We start from the raw sequence: 26,004 nt of genomic DNA, 5'->3' as shown, positions 1-26,004 counted from the left end.
GCATACTCTAGATCCAGCCACCTCTGAAAAATCCCACCAAAGTTTTTTTGGGGGAGAATGTCTGGATACAAGCCATAACAAGCATGGCACCATCATCTGCTCAGTTCCTGTTGAGGGCCTTATATAAAATGGCAAGAAAGCACATGTGTAGTGGAGGCATGTGTATGAGAGTGGCAGAGTAGAGACTGGCTTGCTTTATAGAAACCTATCTTTGTGATAAGTAATCTAGTCCATGTAAAGGTAATTCCTTCTCACAAATCTTAATCCAGTCTTTCTTTTGTTTTTGGTTTTCTTTTTGAGTTAGGCTCTTTCAATGTTGTTTAGGCTGGCCTTGAACAGAATTTTTATAATCCTCCTCAGTTTTCTGAATGCTGGTATTATAGGCATATGCCACCACATCTGGCTCCTAATACAGTTTTTATAGAACTATTTCTAGAGAAAAATATTAGAGTGGTACCCCCACGACCTAGTCACCTCTCATTAGACCCCCACCTCCTAAAGTTTCCACAACCTCACAACTGCTACATTGAAGAACACGCTTCCAGCACACAAACTTTTGGGAGACAAACCACATCCAAACCATAGCTGTAACTAATACAAATCTCAAAAACCATTTGCCTCCTTTCTTCCATTGGAAAATAGCCATTTGATCAAATAAAACCCAGTGTGTTCTGAAAAGAACACAAAGAAATAACTTTTGTGCTACTTAAATCCTCCCCATTTTTGCTACATGATTAATTAACATTGTAAAACGTTTTAAAATACCATCAAAGAAAGAATGGACTAAACAATTAAAGGAATAATTTTATTCAGGCAAAAGAGAGAGTGTTCATTAATTTTTCATCCAAGAAGAAGGTGAATACCTCAGGTTTTATAAAGTCAAGTAAACAAGGAGACAAGGAGACAAGGTGGTCAGGATACTGCAGAAAGCTAAGATAGATAAAATTACTATACAGTCAGAAAGAGACTGGACTCTCCGGAAGTCAGTGAAAGATGGATACATCAGAATTGAGGCTAGAGGCACATCTGAAGAAGGGAAGACCTAGAGATTAAAGTTACAATGGTTAGACTTGCATACTTCTCTAAGGGATGAATGCAAATTTGAAATTATTCTGTAATTGGCACCACCCAGTACCTTAAGTCCAGATGTATCTCAGACACCTGATGAGTGGACCAGAACCTGTGGGCCCATCCTTTCCCCAAAATGTTCCTGTTTTAGAAGTCATAGTTTAACTAAGGTTAATGATATCATCCATATGCCCTTGCAATGTACTCCAATGGATCAATATTAGCTAAGTGGCTATACTCATAATGTTATTGGTTAATTATTGTTTGATCTATGTTGTACCCATATTTGTGACTTTGTTGTATAAATTACCCCCAACAAAGGGTTATAGTGGCAACCCATTTCTGGGGCTCCTCCTATCTCTCAGGAGCTATTCCTATTCCCCCATAAAACTTTCCTACACTTAACCTTTCCCAGCCAGTCTGCCACATCCTATTCTCCTGCCTCAGAAGAGGCAGGGTCTTAGAAATAATTTTTCCAGGACTCTTGTTAGAAATGTGAGGCTGAAGACACAGCATTCCAAAATATCACTGGGATACTGGAATATAGAATCTCATAGCTATGCCTCTTGGTAGCATATTGATTGTTCTGAACTGTTTCTTCAGAGAAAGTATAAACACAAGAAGTAGCTCTGAAAAGTTGTCCTTTCATAAAGAAATTTAAATATGTAAAGGAAAGCTCCATTTGTGTGTCTTACTCTCTGCACCAGAAAGAGGAAAACTGAATCACTATAGGCCCCTAATAATGGAGAAGGCATAATTTAATATCTGTATAACAAATCTTATCTTGGTTTAGGGTGTTTTGCTTGTTATTTTATCTTAGCAAGGCCTTTCCTCATATCCTTATTTCTTTGTTTCAGAAAATGATATCTTCCTACCAAGGTCTAACTTCTTTCTTGGAGATCTGATCTAGTAATTTACTCATTTCTCTGGGGTTTTGCCATGTACAGTCTACAGGATACTTTCCTGTTAATAAGTTTCTGTGCTTCTCTTGTTGATCTGTTCTTTGTTATGTGGATGCCTAGGTAAAAGCTATGAAGGGTAGAGAGAAAATTATTTCTCTCTCATTAGACATTGTCCAGGTAAAACCAGATGATTCATATGTTCAGATGTGATGGCAAAAGTTAGTTGCTTTAGCATCCTAAAGACTAAACATTTCAAAGGAGAATGTCTAAAGTGAAAAAGAGAAATGCTGTATTGATATAAAAATAAGAAGTCATATCAACCTAAAGATCCAGGAGATGAATCTCAAGGGAACTTGCCCATTGGATTCTAAAAAGCCAAGTGCAAGAAAGTCTTTAGCTCAGGCATAAAAAAATTGTAAATCTTTGGCAAATCTCTTTACAAGCTTCTTGGATGCAATTAAGATGTCAGACAAGTTTTGAGAAACAAATCTATAGTAGTTGCTTCCGTGTACCATGAATTCATCTTTTCTGAAGGCCAGAATTATGCAGGTACCAGTTGGTTAGGTAGCACAGCTCATTGACTTTCTTGAAGCTCTCACTAAATTGTCCATGCTCTTGGTGACATTGTCAATAATCTTGGTTACTGCTCATAGAAGGGTTCTTCTATTCCTTTTCAAGCATGTATGTGGCCCCTTTGTGCACTGTTATCTGATGCTTGGCTGCTGGGACGATGCTGGGGTAACTTGGCTCATGTGCCAACAAAGAGGACTCTGTGTACCCATTGTAGCACTTATGCCATAGTTTCACCAGTCATCTAACAAATGGTTATAGAATCCTTAGGTGTTGGTGTTGCTTTTACCATATCAAGGTTCCTGTCTTTGTGAAATTTGTATGTCAGATCATGATAAATGTTTGGAAGCAAAAAATGCTCTGATGGCAGAACATAAGGTATTTAAAGAGATACCACACTGTATTCTGTGGCTTCTGAAAAGGAGACAGGGGGCTGGAATAGTGGGAAACCATGCAGTCAGATCAAGGAGGCCCTTAAAGCCAAGCTAAGAAGTGCATTTTGCTTTTGATCTTGTTTTGTACTGTTTTATTTGCTGCTAGTTTGGCAATAGGTTTTGAAGATGATCTGTTTTTTATGCTAACAGATTTATATGCTTTAGAAAAGAGACTCCAGTTTAATGTGATACAGTAGGAAGAATTGGGGGCAGGGAAAGAAATCACTTCAGAGCCAAGAGTTAAGAAAGATGTGAACTAGGATGTGGCAGTTACAACAGAGAAGGGGAGTGGAAAACATTGCACAGATTTAATCAAAATAATTTAACAATTGACATAGAACTATTACAGAGATTTTAGATGTGCTGCTGAGGCAAGCACTATTTCAGAAGTTTTAAGCCAGAGAAGGAATTATTGCTATTGTAGACACCAGTTACATGAGATGGGGAAGTTGAGGTGTGGATTATAATAGATTGTCTTCCCCATTCTCTCTGTTAAAGGACAACGCAGAACTTCACAGTGTGAAGATGTGATCTTCCTCTGGATAAGTCCACAAAGTGAATTATTCTTTTAAAAATAATTCAAATAAGTTATGAGTAATGGTATTGAGACTTCCAAGCCTAAAAAGGATTAAATACTTTCATTGTATCTTTAATGGTTTTAAACATATCTTTCCATTTTAATTTAAAATAAAAATATCAGTTATATAACACTTTTAGGCATGGGATGTTGTTATAGATTAGATCTTCAGTGTCTTGAAAAACCCTGTATATTAAATGCTTGATTCCAATCCAGAGAACTGGGCAGCCAGAGGTGAGTGTCCAAGCACCATTCTGAGCCCCAGGAGTTTAAGATCATCTCTCCCAGTGGTCAAGGAACTTCCCAGTTTCCTGCCACACTCGACCAGCCCCACAGGTTTTGGGCCTGGCTGTGCCAACCCTGGTGATCTTATCTCAATCCAGGGAACTGAAAGGCCGGAGGTGAGTGTCCCCACACCATCGTGAGCACCAGGAGTTTGGGATCATCACTCCTAGCAGACAAGGAACCCCTCAGCTTCCTGCCACACTGGACAGACCCCTCAGGTCTTGGGCCTGCTTGCACCACCCTCAGTGAACCTCTCTCAACCTGGAGAACTGGGCAGCTGGAGGTGAGTGTCTGTGCACCGTCACGAACCCAGGAGTTTATGATCATTGTTCCCAGGGGTCAAAGAACTGCCCAGCTTCCTGCCACATTTCACCAGCTCCGTAGGTTTCAGTTCTGTCTGGGCAATGCAGTAAACTCTGAACCTGGTAAACTGGGTGGCTGGAGTCCCAGGAACTAAGGGCATAGAAGACGATCTACAACAGGCTCAGGGGAAGCCTTGGAACAAAATTTGAAACAGGGAAATATGGGAAAATGATAAAACAAAAGACCAAAATGCAATCTCAAACCTCTAGCCCATCCCAAGAAAGCTTAGGAGCCATGTACATAGAAGAAAATATATGCCATACACCTGAAATACCTGAAATAATAGTAACTGAAATAAAGAAGCATCTCAGGAAGCTTTAAAGGAATTCAAACTAGAAATAATCTCCCAGGTAAAAGAAGAAATAATAAAAGTCATGAAAGAAATGCTGAACACATCTAGAGAAGACACAGTTAAAAACTTAGAGGAATAAAACAAAAAGAATCCCTGAATGAACAATAGAAGAAACAGACTACATGAAGCAGATTCAAAGAGATATACAGGAAATCAAAAATTCCATTGAAAGCTTTACCACCTCAACAAAAGTGAAGATAGAATTTCAGACCTCAAAGACAAGATTGTAGCCAGTGAACAGGAAAGGAAAGATCTTTTAAAAATAACAAGAAATCAGGAAATAACAATTTAACACCTGCAAGGTGATGCAAAGAAAAACAACATAAGATTGATAGAGATAAATGAAAAAGAAGGGGACCACCAAGTGATATCAAGAGGATATTTAGGGAAATAATAGCTGAAAATTTCCCAAACATGAGAATGGAAACTGACATTAGGATCAGTGAAACATATAGAACTCCAAATAGCCATAAACAAAATAAAACTACACCCAGACATATAATAATCACCATCCCAGAAATCTAACATAAGAACAGAATTTTAAAAGCTTTTAGAGAGAAAAGACAGATAGCCTATAAAGGAAAGCCTATCAGAATCACAACAGACTTCTCAACACAAAAAATGAAGTCAAGAATATTTCAGATCCTAAAGGAAAATGATTTCCAACCTAGACTGGTGTACCCTGAAAAATTGTCCTTCAAAATCGATGGAGAAATAAGATACTTCCATGACAAAGAACAGCTGAAGAACTTCATGATCACCAAACCAACCCTGCAAAGAATACTGTAAGATAGTCTAGATACACTTAGGAAAATACCACCAAGCAAAGCAGATAATTAAACAGAATGGAAAGATAAAGATGCAATAACAGAAAGATAACATGTCAACAATAAACCAATATATAACAGTTATAACCATTAAATGGTCTCAAGTCACCAATTAAAAGAAGCAGACTGGCAGAATGGATCAAGAAACAACATCCAACCATAGGCTGTCTACAAGAAACCCATCTAACCCAAGAGGAAACTCATAGACCGAAAGTCAAAGGATGGAAAACAGTATTTCATGAAACTGGAACAACAACAACAACAACAACAAAAAACCCACAGGGGTAGCTGTTCTGTTTGCAGACAATGTGAACTTCAAGCTAAGAATGATCCTAAGAGATAAATAAGGTCATTACACACTGGTTAGGGAAACCTTCAAGAGGAAGAGATAACAATCTTAAATATATATGCACCAAAAGTAATAAGAACTGTGGGAGTAAAAAAACCCAAAATGTGTAATTGTTTTTGTTCAAAAAGAGAGAAAAAAAAGTGCTCTAAAGAATACAACTGCAAGTGTGTTTAGGTCTGTAAGATAGATGACAATATTACGAAGTTTTTGTTTGATCACTGAACACAACTGTTTGCAGTCTCACTGTTTGACTGTCCACTTGTATGCTTTAATTTTGTAATTTGAACAACTATTTCTAAGATGACAATATGTAATCTAGTAACTAGTGATTTCTTACTGCTTATTTTTTGAAATATTGTATTACTTATACCCTTTTACGGTTGTTTTCTCATTAAATAAAATTTTAAAATATATACATATATATATATATATATGCACCAAATTCCAGAGCACCCAGTTAAACAAAGAAAGTATTAACAGAAATGAAAAATCAAATAAGCAGTACCACAATTATAGCAGGAGACCTTAACACACCATTGACACCAAGGGACAGATCAAGCAGACAGAAAATCAGCAAAGAAATGACAGAACTAAATGATACCTGTGAACAAATGGACTTGATAGACATATGCAGAGTGTTCCATCTAGCAACATCAGAAAACACATTCTTCTCAGTATTACATGGGACATTCTCTAAAATAAACCATACAATAGCTCACAGAACATATTTAAATAAATGTAAAAGAGTTGAAATTTTCACATGCATGTTATCGAATCGTAGTGCCATGAAACTAGAAATTAATGATGAAAGAAACTGCAAAAATCCCACAAACATATGGAAATTGAATAGCACACTCTTGAGCAATCAGTGGGTCACAAGGGAAATTAAAGAGAAATTAAAAAATACATACAAGCAAACGAAAATACAAATACAAGTTACCGGAATCTGTGGGATGCAATGAAAGTGGTTCTCAGAGGAAAATTTATTGCACTGAGTTCCCACATCAGGAAAACAGAATGAATACAAATAAATAACCTGATGCTACACGTCAAACTTCTAGAAAAAGAAGAGCAAGTCAAGCCCAAGGCCAAAAGAAGGGAAGAAATTATAAAAATCAGAGCAGAAATTAATGCAATAGAGACTAAGAAAACAATCCAAAGGATCAATAAATCAAAGAGTTGTTTCTTTGAAAGAATAAATCAAAGTGATAATCCTCTAGCCAACCTAATTTTAAAAAAAGAAGAAAAAGCTCAAATTCATGCAATAAGGAATGAAAAAGCTGAAATCACTACAGACTCTGTGGAAATACAGAATAACATCAACACCTATTTCAAAAACCTCTACTCTCATAGGTTCGATGACACAAGAAATGGACAGATTCCTAGAAACATATGAAGTATCAAAGCTAGGTCAAGAAGATGTAAAACTGCTGAATAACCCAATTTCTTTTAATGAAATTGAAAATTTAATTAAGTCCTTATCTATAAAGAAGAGCCCAGGCCCAGACAGATTCACTGCAGAATTTTACAGGAAATACAAAGAAGATTTAATGCCGAGATTCCTCAAACTCATCATTGAAATCCAAAGGGAATCATTTCTTCCTAAGCCATTCCTGGAAGCAAATATTACTCTACCACCAAAACCTGAGAAAGATCAAACTAAAAAAGAGAACTACAGGCCAATCTCCCTAATGAACAGAGATGCAAAAGTCCTCAAAAATTATTGGTAAACATGATGCAGCAAATCATCAAGAAGATTATACACCACGACCAATTGGGATTCATGCCAGCCATGTAGGAATGATTTAACATATATAAATCAATAAATGTAATCCACCATATCAATACAGCCAAAAATAAGAATCTCAAGATCATTTCTATAGATTCAGAAAAAGCTTTTGGTAAGGTCCAACGTTCATTCCTGATAAGAACCTTACAGAAAATTGGAATTGGAATAGATGGTCTTTACCTTAATATGATAAAGGCCATCTAGCTCAAACCAACAGCCAGTATCATATTAAATGGCCAAAAACTGAAGGCCTTTACCTTAAAATGAGGCACAAGACAAAGATGTCCCTTATCACCACTACTATTCAACATAGTACTGGAAATACTATCCAGAGCAATTAGACAAGAGAGAGAGAAATAAATGGGGTAAAGACAGGAAAAGAGGAAATTAAATTATTATTATTTGAAGACGACATGACATTCTACAGAGAAGGCCTCCAAAGCTCCATTGAAAGTTTCCTAGATATAATAAATTCTGCAATGTAGCTGGATATAAAATCAGTCCTCAAAAACCAATAGCATTCCTATACACTAACAACAAAATCACTGAGAGATAAGAGAATCCACACCCTTCACACTAGCATAGAAAACCATGAAATACTTAGGAATTAATTTCACAAAAGAAGTTAAAGATCTATATAGGAAGAATTATAATACCCTGAAAAAAGAAATTGAAGAGGATCTCAGAAAATGGAAAGACAATGCTTGTTCATGGATAGGAAGAATAAATATTGGTAAAATGGTCATTCTCCCAAAACTGTTATACAGTTTCAATGCAATCCCAATGAAAATACCTACAACATACCTCATAGATCTCGAGAAATCACTCCTAAAATTCATCTAGAACCAGAACAGACGTAGAATAGCAAAGACAATTCTAAGCAGCAAAGGCAAGGCAGGAAGTATCACAATCCCTGACATGAAGTTATACTACAAAGCTACTGTAGTAAAATCAACATGGTACTGGAATAAAAATAGAGCCGAAGATCAGTGGAATAGATTAGAAGATACAACCACAATTACAAACACACTCAACCACCTTATCTTTTATAAAGGGGCCAAACATGTTCACTGAAAGAGTGACAGTGTTTGTAATAAATGGTGCTGGAAAAACTGGCTCTCCATTTGCCGAATCTAAAACTAGACCCATGTTTATCACCATGTACTAAATTAAAATCTAAATGGAACAAATATCTGAATATTAAAATAGAAACACTAAATTTATTGGAAGACAAATTAGGGGTAGATAGAGAATTCATGAACAGGAATCAAACGACATGGGAAATTATTCCCATCGTCAATAACTGGGATCACATCTTATTAAAAAGTTTCTGCACGTCAAAAGAAATCTGTGGCTTAGTGAAAAGAAAACCCACAACCTGGGAAACAATCTTAGTGAACTGTCCCTCAGACAAAGGACTTCTGTCTAAAACATATAAAGAATTAAAAAAAAAATCATACCCCCTTCATTCAAAGACCCAATCCAAAAATGGGCATCTGAGATGAATATACAATTCTCAGATGAAGAAATACATAAGACAAATAAATACATGAAAAAATGTTCATCATAATTACTCACTAGAGAAATGCAAATTAAAATGACACTGAGATTCCATCTCACTCCTGAAAGAATGGCCAGGATCAAGAAAACTACCAACAAATGCTGGAGAGGCTATGGGGAAAAAGGAACTCTCCCACACTGTTGGTGGGAGTGTACACTGGTGCAACTATTTTGGAGGTCAGTCTGGAGATTTCTCAAAAAATTGGGATTGGAAGTCCCATGTGACTCAGCTATTCCAGTTCTAGGCATATTCCCAGAAGAACTGAAAACATCATATCACAGTGATATATGTGCACCTATGTTTATAGCAGCACAATTCATAATAGCCAGATCTTGGAAACAACTTAATTGTCCATCAACTGAAGAATGAATAAAAAAGATGTGGTATTTTTATACAATGGCGTACTACTCAGCTATAAAGAATGATCCCATTGATATATTTATGAATAAGTGGATGCAGCTTGAGAACATCTCATAAGTGAAATAAATCAAAGTCACATGTATAAATACTGTATAATCTCCCTAGTGTAAGAAATGGTAAGAATACATAAAAGCATATGGTAATCATGATTCCTCATTATATTTCTTTGAAGCTTTATAAAGTTTGCATTCATTATTTGGAATGGTTTTATTCTGGGTTGTTTGATTTTATTGTTTATGATGGTATGAACAGCTATTTTGAAGAAAACAAGACATTATAATAGCTAGTACTGATTTAATATCATCTTGTTTGAAGTCTTACTATGCTTTTGTTCTTGTATCTCTATTGATTTTATCATATTGTATCTTATTGGATTTTATTATATGTGATAGTATAAACAAATTTTTTTATGAACAAGGAGATAATATAATAACCATTGTTCATTTTCTGTTAGTTGGTACTGAATAACCTGTAATAGTTTCATTCTCTTGAATGGTTTTATACTATTATTTGTTTTTGATATGATAGTGTATGAAGGTATAGTCAAATATTTTGAGGAAGGATACACTATGGTAGCTACTATTATGTTGGGTTGTCTTGTGGTGAAGCACTATGTTGCTTAAAATGTTCCATTCTCATCTGTTTTGTTATGTCCTCATTTATCTTAATCTTTTTTAAAAATAAAAACATGCTTGGTTCCCAGAGTGCTACTGCCGGTAGTTAGTGAAACTTTGAGGAACCAGGGCCTAGTGGATGGTCCTTGGGGATGTGCCTTTGAAGGGGACTGTGAGACCTAGTCTCATGATCTAAGTAATTTTGCTCCACCATTCCCTCCAGCCACAAAGTGCTGCCTCATTACAGGGCCAAAAGTTATGGGTCCAATCAGTTATGGATTAGAACTTTGAAATTTATGAGGCAAAATAAATCTTTTCTTTTTATAGTTTGATTACCTTGAGTAGCTGTTAGATGGAAAGAAAGCTGACTACCACAGCTACATCAGCAAAACACCCTCCCCAAAGTAATATCTGATCCTTAAAAAACAATGAATGAATTTAAGATTGACTGTAGATTTTTTTTCACACTGATACCCTGTCTTCTCTAGACTAAAGAGATCTGTTGTGATTCTTGTAAAGGCGTTTTTCTATGCCATGTGAATTAACCTTGATGTTGTCCTTCAAATGTCTGTGTGAGAAATGGCTGTGAAGGCCTGTGGGGGAACAGTCAGCCCTGAATACGAGGAGGCAATGTTATTGAGGGAAAGACTCAAAGATAACACAGGTTCCTTTCTCTGCTTCTTGCTAGTTGTTTTAGGGTCTATACAACTGACTCAACAAGTTATTTAGTTTGAGGTGCCTTTTTCCTCTCATTTTTAAGGTGTAAATAAAAAGTTTATTTTATTTACATGGTTTATATAATTGTCATGACAATTAAATGATAAAGTGCAGATGAAGAGGTTGGTGTGGGTCCAAGCCTTGGGTCACCATTACTGGTTGTCTTCATTCTGCTTGTGTGTTCAGCTGTCGGATGACAAGCTAGGCTACTGCTGATGCAGGGTTTTCCTCTGTGTGAGGCCCTGTGTACCTCTCTGCTCAGTCAACCCATATTAAATTGGTTTCACGAGTCATTAATGTAGTGAGGTAGAATCATCTTGTGAATACTCAGCTATCTCTTAGATATGTTTTAGACAGATTAACCTGTTATTTTTCTCCTTTGAGGCTAGTGTACTAGTTTCTATTTAATTTTTTTTTCAAATAAGGGTCTCCCTATGTAGTCTAGGCTGACTTCAAACTGGCAATCGGTCCTGCCTCAGGTTCCTGAGTACTGGGAGCTCTTTTGTCTCTTTTAGAGGAAAAGGTGTAGTTTGGGAAATATATTTTTTTCCCTTGACAAACTTCATTTTCACTTCTCAGTAGCATTCTGTTTCCACATTTCTGGGTGACTAATCACTCTAATTGAAGCTTAGATGTTTATAAGTTGAACTTGAGGCTGGAATGAGGAAGAGATTCTGAATGACTGATGCTTTATGAAAACCTGAGGTGGATCTGTATGTTTTCCTTATAGATATTTGAACAATTTGGATCACACCTTCCCAGGGTTACTCTCTACCTTGGAAATTAGGGTAAGCTTCATTTTACTGGCTCTCTCTCTCTCTCTGTCTCTCTCTCTCTCTCTCTCTCTCTCTCTCTGTCTGTCTCTCTCTCTCTCTCTCTCTCTCTCTCTTCTTCTCTCTCATCCTGGGGGTGAAACCCAAGCCTTGGTGCATGCTAGGCAAATGCTCTGCCACAGAGCTATATTCCAAGCCCTTTTTATTTTGAGGTAAGGTCTTGCTATGTTGCTCAGAGTGAGTTCAAATTGTGATCTTCCTGCCTCAGCCTCCTGAATAGCTGGTATTATAGGCATGTACCACTACAATGGACACTTTTTGTATTATTTTATGTTCCTCACTAGGAGTACTTGGTCCAAGATAAGAAGAAAGCAGCTCTCACTTGTATTAATGTGTGTTCAGCTTTTGTAAAGCTTTCATAACTGAATTTTGAGACCAATATTAACTGATCTATTGTAGAAATGTACATATTAATTTTCCCTTTCAATTTGATTTCATTTACTTTCTTTCTTCATTATGAGTACTCTTTGAGGGTAAAACCTCTACTAAAAGCTTCTTATCTTCCCAGGTACCTTTGTATGAATTACCTAAACCCATGTTTAACTCAACAAAACAGTTCATTTGCTGAACTGTATGAAAATAGCTTTGATCATTTTCATGAGAAGTAATTCTTATATATTCTTTTTAATTTCTTATTAATGTCATTGTTATTATGTAAAGGCCTAATTAATGACCCGCCAAAAAGGTATTAACAGAAGTGAAGAAACTTCTTGTGAAAGCTGCCTTAATGGGGAAAATATGATATCCTCCCCACAGGCAGTCATATTTTGGACATGTTGCTTTCTGTTCCCTGAGATCTACTTTTCTTTTCAAGTTTTTGTGTTAACAGTCTATAAAGTATCCCTCTCTGTTCATGTATACATCACACACACACACACACACACACACACACACACACGACCGCACAACATGAACCAGCTCACTTAACAAAATTAAATTGGACAGGTTTTTGAAAGTTGATACAGGTTGTGTAGTAGTTGAGTGAATTGTGGGTGAGTGGTGGAAGCTGCTGTATGATCAATGTCTTGCTCAAAGCCAGTAAGAGGGAGCAAATCCCACAAGTCCATAGCAGACATCCTGCCTTCCACTGATATGCAATGTATATGTCAGCAGCATAAAACCATTATTCAAGGGCAGTATGATAATGCCTCAAATAAATGTGGAACAGTGGTTCTGGGAATCAGAAATGCAAATACCCTTTTTGTAGTCACGTATTGCTTTTCACAGAAAGAGTATATCAAATGATTGAGTACACAAGTCTTTATTTGTGGAAGGCATTGTGAAGGATTATCTCAAAGATGCATTTTCAAAAACCAAAGGTCATCATTTGTAATGAAAGGGAATGATGCTAAAATCCATTGAATATATTTCATAGATATTTGGCTTGAATATTGACATTTTAGTCCTGCAAATATAAGTGGAGAACAGCTATTATCAATGCTGCTGGTTGAGATATTTACTTTAACTGATTTTTAAAAAAAATTTGTTTAAAGAAAGACTAAAAACAGAAAATGGGTAGAAATGATACATACTTTCAAAGAAAAAATAAACAGCAAGAAATCACTAGTTGATGTTTGCATATTGACCTCTTACAAATAGTTCAAAATACAAAAGTGGAATATATAAAGTGGGAGTTCAGAGAGACTGCAAACAGTTCTAACTATCCAACAAACACTTAGTAATATGGTTATCAATCTTATACACTTAAACATACATGCAGTTATTCATATCTTCATTTATGATTAAATAAACCAAAGCAGGCTAAACTCACTCTGAAAAAAGAATAATAGTATTGCTGGATTTCACATCATGACACTTCAGGATCAGCACTGAGTACTGTAGTGTCTTTTTTTCTTCAAAGTATTTGTTCATTTCATTATGTGTCATAAGACTAGTTCTTGTAAACTGTTTATAGGTTCTACACATGCATAAGTCTTAACATGAATTTCTATCCTTTCTATATTAGAGGGAGAAACAAAATAAATCAGGACAAAATAAAACATATTCCTATAAACACATAAAATGAAAAAGACATAAAAACCACTGTGCAAGGAGTTCAACCATGGTTACTGTGTTGTCTCTTGTTATCTTTAATAGAATTGGATATATCAACAGACATAGTATAATTGAATATATCAGTACATAACTATTAATAAAAACACAACTTTGTAGATAGTATAAAACTACAAAAAGAGTAATCAAACCAGAATGGGTATCATACTGAATCTTGTCAACTTCAGTGTAGTTGCCTATACTCTCAGTCTTTTTTTTTTTATATATATATATTTTTTGTCTTTTTTCATTTTTATCGGTACCAGGGATTGAACTCACGACCACCTGCTTGCATTGCAGGTACTTATGCCGCTGAGCTAAATTCCCAGCTATACTCTCAGTCTTAATACTATCATTCATAACAGTTTTGAATAAAATCTGTTGATACCAAACAGCATCAAACAAACCAGATTTAATTAATACCAGTCATGATAAAACAGTATAAGTTATACAGGGCTCCAGATTAAGTTAATAGGAAATTAAAGATGATTACTGTGCTATATCCTGATATTTTTGGAATAGCTGTCTGTGCCCTCAGATCTAGTGCATGTAGACAAACTGGGACAGAATAAATTCTATCTAAGCAGAGTGGTGCAAGTAATATGGGGTTTAATTCCTGATACACTATTAACAATATCTTTTTCTGTCTTTTTTAAGACTATTCCTCCACTTTCACTCCCTCAGGGTGCACTGTGAATTTTTGGGTCTCACCAACACCCTCGGTTTTAAAATGGGGAGGGGCAACCTGCTATTTACCTAAGTGATTCTGAACTTTCTCCCTCCTGGACTTGACCTCTAGTTGTATTACTTTACCTATTAAAGCTTGTCTTCCCAACCTATCCACAAATGCTGGTCTAGTTGCCCCTATTACTCTCTGGTTCCCTGTCACATAGAGCATTGTTTTCTCATATTTGATTTTCAGTCCATAAACCCTTTTTCAGGTTAATTATATTTTCTATAAAGAGCATCTCAGTGGGCCCTACCTCCTGATCTACTCTGCCTGTGATTCTCTTTATTTTATTTAGTGTATCAAGGCCATGTATATTAGAGTCAGTCTTCTCTGCCTCATTTCTGTTGTGTTCTTTTCCTGCCATTACTTGTCTGTTTGTCTTCTTCGTTTCACTTTCTGCTCCATTCATTGAGGCCTCTTTGCCATTGTTCCTGGAATCCTGGTACTTTTCTCTCTCTCAAGAATGTCCTGCAGTATTCTCTGTAGGTTGGATTGGTGGTCACGATTCCCCCAGTTCCTCTTTGTCTTGGAAGCATCTTGCTTCTCCATTAATTTCTAGAGACAGTTTTTCAGGGTACATCAATCTGAGCTGGAGTTTATTTTCTTCCAGGGCTTAGAATATTTCATTCCAAGCCCTTCTTGATTTGATGGTCTGTGTTGAGAAGTCTGCCATAATTTTGGTGGATTTTCCTTTATAGGTAATGTGTTTCTTGTCTCTGACAGCTTTTAATATTCTTTTCTTTTATTGAATTTCTGGGATCTTGATTATTACATGCCTGGGTGTAGCTCTGTTTTGGTTGTAGGTGGCTGGAGTTCTGTATGCCTTATACATCTGAATATCATTTTCTTTTCCTGTGCTTGGGAAGTTTTCCTTAATTATTTCTGTGAATAACCTTTGCAGTTCCTTTGTTCGTACCCCTGCTTCTTCTCTCACATTCTTTATTCTTAAGTTATAGATTCTCTTGTCATCTTCTACCCTTTGTATTGTTACTGCTTGTTTCCTTGTTTTTTTTCTTTATTTAAGGAGAAAAAGAAAAAAAAACAGGAAAAGGGTACAAGTAATACAAAATTTAAAAAATAAACAGTAAGAAATCACTTGTTAATAGATTACATGTTCTAATCTTAGAAATAGTTGTTTAAGTTACAAAATTGAAGCATATAAAGTGGACTTTCAAACAGTGAGATTGCAAACAGTTTTGTTCAATGATCCAAAAAAACTCAGTAATATGGTTATCTATCTTATACACTTAAACATATGTGCAGTTATAACCTTTAGAGCACTTTCCTTTCTTTTGTACAATGACAATTACACATTTTGGGATTTATTACTCCCATAGTTATTACTTTTTTTGAAGAGAGTAAAACCAAATGTGACATATCAGAACAGTCAGTCAAATAAAAAAGATGGACATAATAGATAATGTAAAAACAAAATACAAGGTGATCAACAATAGTTACCATACTGCCTCTTGCTATTTTAAGAATTGCCAGGTATAATAAAATTGAACAAAACAGTAAAGAATAAAACCAAAGCATTGGAGACATTACAGGACTTTAAAAGAAGATAATAGTCAACTGGAATGGGCATCATAATGAATCTTATTGTCTTTACAGTTTTGCCTATACTTTCGAACTTGGTACTATCAAGCAAAGCAGAATAGAGGAAAATCAGTCAAAACAAGATGGTGAGGGCAATACAGGATTTCATATCAAGTTAATATGAAATCAAAGTAGGTTACTATAATGTATCCTGCTATTTTTTATTTATTTTTCCCTTAATTAAAAAGATAAAAAGAAAAAAGTAAATAATTAAAAGAAAAAAAGGGATTGAGATAAAAGATGGCATAACAACAGAACAGCCCAGGTCAAAACATAACCATTTAAACAAAATACTGTTTCACCACAAGATGTCCTGACATAAAAATAGTTACCATAGTGTCTCTTTCCTTGAAATCTTTGAGTATAACTTTGTATACTGTAGAACCAAACATATCAAGACACTATAAAGCCATTCAAGAGAATGACATTATTACAGGGTATTTAGAACCAATTAACAGAAAATGAACAATGGTTTCTGTATAATCTCCTTGTCTATAAAAGTTTTTACTTATATTATCATATATAATAAAATACAATAAGATACAACCTTTTAAGACCGATGGAGACAGAAGAATACAAGTTTGATGGGACTTCAAAACAAGATGATACTAAATCAGAACTAGCTATTAAGATGTTTTGTTTTCTCCAAAATAGCTATTTCTACCATCCAATCTTATCTGCTTCATTTCTGTTGAGCTCTTTTCCTGTCCTTGGTTGTCAGTTTGTCTTCTTCATTTCACTTTCTGCTCCATTCATTGTGGCCTCTCTGCCACTATTTCTGGAATCTTCATATTTTCCTTTTTTAGAATATCTTGCAGTATTCTCTGTAGAGTTGTATTGGTGGTTGCAAATTTCCCTATTTCCTCTTTATCCTGGAAGCACCTTGTTTTTCCATCAATTTCCTGGGACAATTGTGCAGGATACATCAATCTGGGCTGGAAAGCTTGAATTATTATCTTTCAAAGCTTGAATTATTTCCCCCCATGCTCTTTGTGATTTGATGGTTTGTACCAAGAAGTCTGCTATAATTCTGATGGGTGTTCCCTTCTAAGTGATCTGTTTCTTGTCTCTGATGGCTTTTAATATTCTGTTCTTATATTGGATTTCTGGAATTTTGAATATTATATGCCTGGGTGTAGATCTGTTTGAGTTGTAAGTGGCCGGGGTCCTGTATGCCTCATACATCTGAGTATCTTTACCATTTGCTAAATTAGGGACATTCTCTTGGATTATTTCTGTGGATAGCTTTTGTAGTCCATTTGTTTGTGTCCCTACTTCTTTTATGTTCTTAATTCTTAACTTATAGATCCTCTTATCATCTTCTAGCCTTTGTATTATTGCTGTTTTTTAAAAGAAGTTTTTCATTTCATGCTCCCATATTACAAATCTGCCCTCCAGTTCAGATAATCTATCCTTAGTTTCTTTCAAGCTGTTATGCCATTTTTTGATAGAGTTTTTAGTTTCCTGGTAATCTCTTTGAACCTGCTTCACGTATTCTATGTTTTCTCCATTTTCTCTATCAAACAATTCTCCCCTTTTTTTAAGTTCTTCCATTCCACCATCTGTTTATTCTTGGGTGGTGCTTAGCATTTCTCTAAGTATTCTACTTATATCTTGCTTCAGGTCATTAATAGCTTCATTCCTGAACTCATCTTTGAGGCTCTGGAGAGAGCGCTTTATGTCTATTGGTGCCGTGTCTGATATTGCATGTTTCTCAGGATTGGGGGCCGAGGACCCTTTCTTGTTGTTCCCTCTTCTCATATTTTTTGTTCTTTTTATACAAGCGTTTATAGGAGGCCCAGTTTCTTTCTTTGTCAGCTACAGTTTGTTTGAATTGTGCTGGCTAGGTGTTCCAGCCCACTGCAGTGTACTAGGGAGACACAGACCTGGGCAGCCTATGCTGGGCTCACCCCTTCAGGTCAACATACAGAAGGCTTCACTGCTAGGGTGCACCTCCAGGCACTGGGACCTGGTTTGGGCTAGCCTCCTGGGTCTTAGTCAGTGGTGTCATGCAGGCCAGCCACTCCCCACCAATCCCGCTTGAGAAAGGAATATGTGACTGAAGTCACTGCAGCATCCTGTCCTGGCCAGTCTGCCCAGTCCCAGTATGTCCCTTGCTGAAGCCTCCTACTCTATGGGAGGGTCCCGGATCTGCTCACTCACCACAGGTCAATGCAGGGCTCCTGGCCAGTCCTGCTCTCAACGCCATTCACCGCTTTCCACTCTCAGAGCTTTCGCGTCTCTCTCCTTGCCGTGCCAATTGGGATGCAGAAGCGGCTGCAGGAAATTCAAATTGCAGCCTCCAGTGGCACGGTGTCCAGCTTCCGTGCTGAGACCTTATCTATTACTGTTATATCACTGGGATTGCGTTTCCAGTTGGTTTCTCTTAGTTTAGTTCGTTCCTGGGTCAGCAAAGTATATCTCCCCTTGCTTAAGATTTCTCGCACCATTCCTGGATTTTAAGTGAGGTTTCTCAGAGAGCCTCTGAAGCTGCTGCTATCTATCTGCCATGTTCTCCTGGAAGTCCTCTTCTTTGTTATTTTTAAGAAATTTTTCCTTTAATGATCCCACATTGAAAATCTGTCCTCCAGTTTGGATAATCTGTCCTTAGTTTCTTTCAAGCAGTTTTGCCCACTTTCAATGGAGTTTTTAACTTCCTTATAATCTTTTGAACCTGCCTCATATATTCTATGTTTTTTATATTCTTCATCAAATGATTCTCCCCTTTTTTGAGGTCCCCCATTCTTCAGTCTGTGCTTAACATTTATTTTATTTATCTATTTATATCTTACTTTGCTTGGCTAAATATTTCACTTTTGAACTTGTCTATGAGGTCCCGAAGATATCTCTTTATGTCCACTGGTACTATATCTTATATTGCATGTTTGCTGTCCTCAGTCTCCTTTGTATTTACATTTCCTGCATCAGTGTTCTCAGGGTTGGAGGTTGGGCACTGGGGACATTTTCTTTTTGCTTGCTCTTGTCATATTTTTTGTTTCTTCCACACAGCCATATAGAGGAGGCCCTAGTTTCTTTCTTTGTTGGTTGTGGTTCTTCTGAAGCATGCTGTCTAGGTGTTCCTGCCCTCTCCAGTGTGCTATTGTTGTGCAAACAGGGGTGGCATATGCTGATCTCTCCCCTCTTGGTCAGTCAACCTGCTGAGGCCTTTACTGTGTTAGTGTGTGCCACTTGTTGGGAATTGGTTTGGGACAACTTATTGGGTCACAGCCAGGGGTGTGACTCAGGCCAAGCACACCCCACCAATCCCATTTAGGAAAGGAACAACTGACTGAAGCCACTGCTGTTCCTTGTTCTTGCCAGTCTTGCCCAGTTCCAAGATGCCATCCTGTTGGAATGACACCCTTTTCCATGGAAGGGTTTTATTCCCTGCACTCACCACAGGTTGATGCAGGTCCCTTACCAACTTGGCTCTCCATTGGGCCTGCTGACCCCTGACTTCGGTGCAACTGTGGTTTCAGTGAGTTGAAATGGTGGGAATTTGGGCAGCTCAGTATTTGAGGCGTGTGAGTTCGGGCACTGCAGTGGGAGCATTGAACCTTTAGCTGTTCTAATCGTAGCACCAGGACTGCATGTTTGATTGGTTCCTCTCACTTTAACTTCTTCCTGGATTGAAATGATCAATCTCCCTCTGTCTAGGACTCCCGATGTTGTGTTATTTTGGCATCTAAGTTGACTATCTCAGGGATCCTCTGTAATCTGCTGTTATCTATCTGCCATCTTTACAAGAACCTCCCACTTTAACTGATTTTAAAAGATTAATTTTCATTTATTTTATTAATATTACATCAATAATACATGTTAAGAAGCTTCTATTCTACATCATGTGGGAAATTAATGTTCTTTTTTTCCCCTTTGGTACTGGTGATGCCCCATGAGTTTGATCCCCAGTATTGCAAAAAGAGACAAAACAAACTTTTGTTTGTTAGAGTAGTTTTATTTACAATCACCAAAAGCTAGAAACAATCAAAGTGTCTATCAACAGATGATTAAAAAAGAAAAAAAAAACTATAGTATATGTCTTCAGTTCTCATCAATAAAGAAGTCATACTTGATTCATGTAACAATATGAATGAACCACAAATGCATTTTGACAAGTGAAAAAGCTAAATAAAAAGGCTGTGTATTATCTGATTCCACTTATATGACATTTTCTGAATGATAAAATCATATGAATGGAAAACAGAACTTTAATTGACAGAAGTTAGGGAAAATGAGAGATTAGCTAAAAATGGATTGGAGAAGGTAGGTTTCTGATTTGTGGAGGTGGGAATTGAACCCAGGACTTTTACAAAAGGAGCTATATGTCTGACCTTTTAAATTTCATTTTGAGGAAGGGTCTCACCAAATTGATAAAATGCCCATGCTGAGCTCAAATTCACAATCTTCCTGCCTTAGGAGAGTTTTTATATGATGGAACTGTTCTACATGGTACTAAATTGGTAGTGTCTTGGTTACTTTTCTTTGATTTCACTTCATTTCATTTCTTTCATTTTCATTCTTTCATCAATACTTGATGCCTAAAATGAAGGAAGGAAAGGTTTATTTAGCTTACAGCTTTTGGAGGTTTCAATCCAGACTCAGCTGGCTCCAAGGCAAGGTGCTGTGGCTAAGGGGCAACCAATCATGGCAGCCACAAGTGACAAGAGCAAACAGGGAAAAATGGAAAATCAGGCCTCCTTCCCTCCCTTATATTGTATGCCAGATACCTGCCCCTAGGCAGGTGCAGCATTCACACTGCCAATCCCAGTGCTAGACAATGAATCAATCACAAATTCTATGTCCTGCTCTCTCCATGACTTCATGAAAGTTTGGAGGAACATTTAAATACAGACTATAACAGGTGGATGCATGATTGTATGCATTTATAAAAACCTATGGAACTTGAAGCACAAAGAGTGAAATTTATCATATGAAAATTTAAAAAAAAGTACTTCAGGTCATTGTGAGATGGAATGGGATCTATAACAAATAAATTTTAGTATATTAAAATATGTAACATCACTTTGCTGAGAGATATGAGAAAAGAGATGGAGCTGACCTAATTAATTTATCAGGAATTCTATTCTGAAATAACTTTAGGTTTACAGAAAAGTGTCAAAGATAGTATAGAGAGTTCCATTGTGCCCTTCACCCAATTTTCCCTACTGTTAACATCTTTCATTTCCATGCCCCATCTGTTAATTAAGAAACCAACATGAGTGCATTATTATTAAGAAAATTCCTATTTTTGTTTGTATTTGACTTGTTTTTCCATTAATGTCTCTTTCTGTTTTAGAATTCAATCCAGGATACTTATTACCGGTCATCTTTTTTTTTCTTCTCTACTGCTGACCCCCTTTCCTTCTCCAAACATCTACCTCTTAGATTCCTACTATCTATCTATCTACCTATCTATCATGTATCATCTGTCTTACTGATTTTAGGTTTATCATATTGGAGAAAGCATGGAATACTTAAACTTCTGAGTCTGGCTTAATTCACCTAATAGTATGGTTTCTAGGTCTATCTATTTTCTTGCAGTTGACATGATTTCATCCTTCTTATGGTGGAATAACACTCCATTATGTATATATACTGCATTTTCTTTATTAAAAGATATCTAGGCACTTTCCACAGCTTAGCTATTGTGAATTGTGCTGTATCACTATACTATGCAGTGTTTACTTCTTTTGGGACTATAGGAGGAGTTGTATAGCTGAAACAAATGGTATTTCTATGTTTAGCTTCGTGAGGAATTTCCAAAATGATTTGTACAGTAGTTATGCTAGTTTACTAATTTATATTCCCACCAACAGTGTAGGAGAGTTCATCATTTCACCTTCCTCCTTGCCAGCAATTTTTAAAAATATTCTTGATGTAGACATTCTGATTGGGGTGAGGTAGAATCTCAAAATTTCTCTGATGCCTTAGAGATACAGAACAATTTCTTGTACCCTTTGGCCACTGGTATTTCTTTTGAGAAATGTCTTTTCATCTCATTTGCCTATGTTTTATTGGGTTCTTTGATTTTTGGAGTTAAACTTTTAATTATTTTTATATCCCAAATATTAATCTATCAGCATCATAGCTAGCAAAGATTTCCTGCCATTCAGTGAGTTGTCACTTCACTCTATTAATTGTTTTCTGTGCTGTGTAGAAATTTAAAAATTTGGTATAGTCCCATAACTGATTCTTGACATTGTTTACTGTGCTTTTGGAATCCTGTTCAAGAAGTCTTTGACTGTTTCTAAGGCTTCAAGTGCTTCACTATGTTGTCTTCCAGCAGTTTCAATATTTCTGGTTTTATATCTAAGTAGAAAGATATCTCTTATTCATGGATCAGCAGAACTAATGTTGTAAAAATGGCTACATTAACAAAACATGTCTACAAAGTCAATGCAATTCCTGTCAAAATGTCTTCCATTTATGTATTTTTGATTTTATTTTACTATAGGATGAAATCTAAGGATTTTGTTTCAATCTTTTTCGTGTGGGGTATTCCAATTTCCCAGAACCATTTGTTAGAAATTACTTTGCTTTTCTCTAGCATGTTTTTGACTCTTTTGTCAAAATTCAGACAGCTGTAGATATACAGATTTTTTGTCTTATATTCTATTCCATAGTTTTATGTGTCTGTTTCATGCTCGTACCATGTTGCTTTGTTACTGTGACTTTGTAGTATACCATGTAGGCTGGTAATGTGATAGCTCCAGCATTGCTGTTTTTACTCAGTGTTACCTTGGATATTTTAGGTCTTTTCTGGTTTCATATGAAATTATGGATTGTTTGTGCTAGTTCTGTGAAGAATGTTCTTGGTATTTTAACAAGAATTGCATTGAATTTGTAGACATATTTTGTCAGTGTAGCCATTTTCACAATATTAGTTCTCCTGATCCATGAATAAGAGATGTCTTTACATTTTCGAATGTCTTCTATGTTTTTAAAACTTTTATTTTAAAGAGGATACAATTAAACATAACAAAACAGAACACAAGAAAACAGTGTAAGAGACATAGATTGCCTTGGAAGGCAACCAGGGATCTTCACTATCTCTCATATTGTCTCTTGTTTTCTTTCAAATAGTTGTCCGGATCTTCACCTACAGTGAATTCATACAAAACAACATACTATAAAACTGTTTTGAACAGGATGATGAAGGCATTTTAAGTCTTCAAGACCAGACAATAAGGAAGTCAACGACTGTCATAGCATCTCTCATTCTCTTCAAAATAGCTGTCCATTCCTTCACATATGTTGAAATTAAATAAAACAAAACAGACTAAAATCACTCTGAACAAAGAATAATGGTATTGCTAGATTTCACATCATGATGCTAGGGAATCAGCACTAGTTACTGTAGTGTCTCTTTTTCTTTAAAGTAGTTGTTCATTTCATCATGAGTTATATAATCAGTTCTCATAAACTGCATAGAAGTTCTAGGCATGCATGTGTCTCTATACGTATGTCTATCCTTTCTGTATTAGAGAGAAAAATATAACAAAGCAAGACAAAACAACAAATTTCTAGAAAAACATGAAATGAAAAAGTCATGTAAAACCACAATGCAAGATGATCTACAATGGTTATTGTGATGTCTCTTGTTATCTTCAATAGAATTGTCTGTATCATCAGGCATAGTATAATTGAATATAACAGTGCATAACAATATTAATGAAAACAAAACATTGGAGACATTATAAGACTTCGAAGGAGGTAATAGTCAAACCAGAGTGGGTATCCTAGTGAAACTGTCATCTTCAGTGTAGTTGCCTGTACTCTCAGACTTGATACTATTAATTGTAACAGATTTGAATAAAATCAGTCAACACAAAACAGCAATCTAACAAATCAGATTCAAATAATATCAGTCATAATAGTACAGTGTAAGTTGTACAGGGCTTCAGATTAAGTTATTAGGAAATTAAGGATGATTACCATAATATATCCTGCTATTTTAGGGATAGTTGTCTGTGTCCTCAAATTTAGTACAAGTAGACAAACTAGAACAGAATATAATCCATCTAAACAGAGCAGTGAGAATAATGTGGATTTTAAAACCTGTTACTCTATTAATAATATCCTCTACCATCCTTTTTCAGACAATTCCTCCCCTTTCACTCCCACAGGATTCACTGCACATTTTGGGTCCCACAAACTCCCTTTAGATTGGGAGGGGGCAACCTGCTATTCACCTAAGTGGTTCCAAACCTTCTCACTCCTGGGTTCGATCTCAAGTTGTATTCCTTTACCTACAAAAGCCTCAAGGTTTTCCTTTGTTATAGCTGAGTAGTTCTTTACTTCCCAAAAGTATCATATCTTTCCAACTTATTGCAGGTTCTGGTTGAGTTGTCCCTATTTCTCTCCCTTTGTCACATAGAGCATTGTTTTCTCATATTTGACTTTCAGTCTACAAATCTTCTTTCAGGTTAATTATATTTCCTATTCAGAGCATCTCACTGGACCCTATCTCCTGATGTACTCTGCCTGTTTTTCTTTTTGTTAGTGTATCAAGGCCATCTGTGTTAGAGATTATAGTCAAACTTCTCTTCCTCATTTCTGCTATGCTATTTTTATGCCATTGGTTGCCTATTTTTCTCCTTCATTCCACTGTCTGCTGCATTCATTGAGGCCTCTCTACCACTGTTCCTAAAATCCTGGCATTTGTTTTCTCTTTCTCTAGGATATCCTTCAGTATTTTTTGTAGGATTGGATTAGTGGTCACAAATTGCCCCAATTCCTTTTTGTCATGGAAGCATCTTGTTTCTCCATTAATTTTGAGAGGCAGTTTTTCAGGGTACATTAATCTGGATTGAAGGTTATTTTCTTTCAGGGATTGAAATAGTTCACTCCAAGATCTTCTTGATTTAATGGCTTGTGTTGAGGAATATGTCATGATTTTGATGGGTTTTCCTTTATAAGTGATCTGTTTCTTTTCTTTGATGGCTTTTAATATTCTGTTCTTGTGAATTTCTGGGATTTTGATTATTTTATGTCTGAGTGTAGCTCTGTTTTGGTTGTAGGTGGCTGGAGTTCTGTATGCCTCATACATCTGAATATCATTTCCTTTTTGTATATGCTTGGGAAGTTTTCCTTAGTTATTTCTGTGAATAGCCTTTGTATTTCCTTTGTGTTTCCCCCTGATTCTTTGCTCATATTTCTTATTCTTAATTTAAAGATCCTCTTGTCATCTTCTAGCCTTTGTAATGTTACTGTCTGTTTTCTTGTTATTTTAAAGAGATCTTTCCTTTTGTGATCACACATTGGAAACCTATCTTCAAGTTTTGTTAATCTGTTTCTAGTTTCTGTCAGGAAATCTTTCCAGATTTGATGGAGTTTTTATTTTCCTGATAATCTCTTTGAATCTGTTTCATGTATTTAGTTTTTCTTTATATTTGTCATTGAACATTTCTCTCCTTTGTTGTGTTCCTCCATTCTTCCATCTGTGTCTTCTTGAGAGGTCCTTAGCATTTCTTTTATTAACCTTCTTATATCTTGCTTTACATGAATTAATATTTCAATTTTGAGCTCATTTATGTCACAAAGATATCTCTTTATGTCAGCTGATGCCATGTCTGACATTGCATGTTTACTGCCCTCAGTCTCTTCTGTATTTACCTCTCCTGGATCACTATTCACTGGGTTGGGGGCTGTGGGCTTTGTCTTATTTCTTTCTCTTGTCTTGTTTTTAGTTTCTTCCATACAGGTGTATAGTGGAGGTCCCAGCCCCTTTCCTTGTTGGTTATGGTTCTTCTGAAATGCTCTGGCTAGGAATTTCTGCCCTCTCCAGTTTGCTGTTGGTCATTTAGGTGCAAGCAGGAGTGGTGTATGTATGCTGGCTCCTCCCCTCCAAGCCAATCCACCAATGAGGGCCTTCACCATATTAGTGTGTGCCATGGGTACAGAACCGGTTTGGGACAACTTTGGGGACAATTTCATCCCTGACTATTGAGTCCCAGCCAGGG

This window comes from Cavia porcellus, unplaced genomic scaffold (assembly GCF_034190915.1).
Source record: "Cavia porcellus strain 051 isolate PalLab524CR breed Dunkin Hartley unplaced genomic scaffold, mCavPor4.1 scaffold_3, whole genome shotgun sequence".
Classification (NCBI taxonomy): domain Eukaryota; kingdom Metazoa; phylum Chordata; class Mammalia; order Rodentia; family Caviidae; genus Cavia; species Cavia porcellus.
This window is presented reverse-complemented; position numbering follows the sequence as displayed.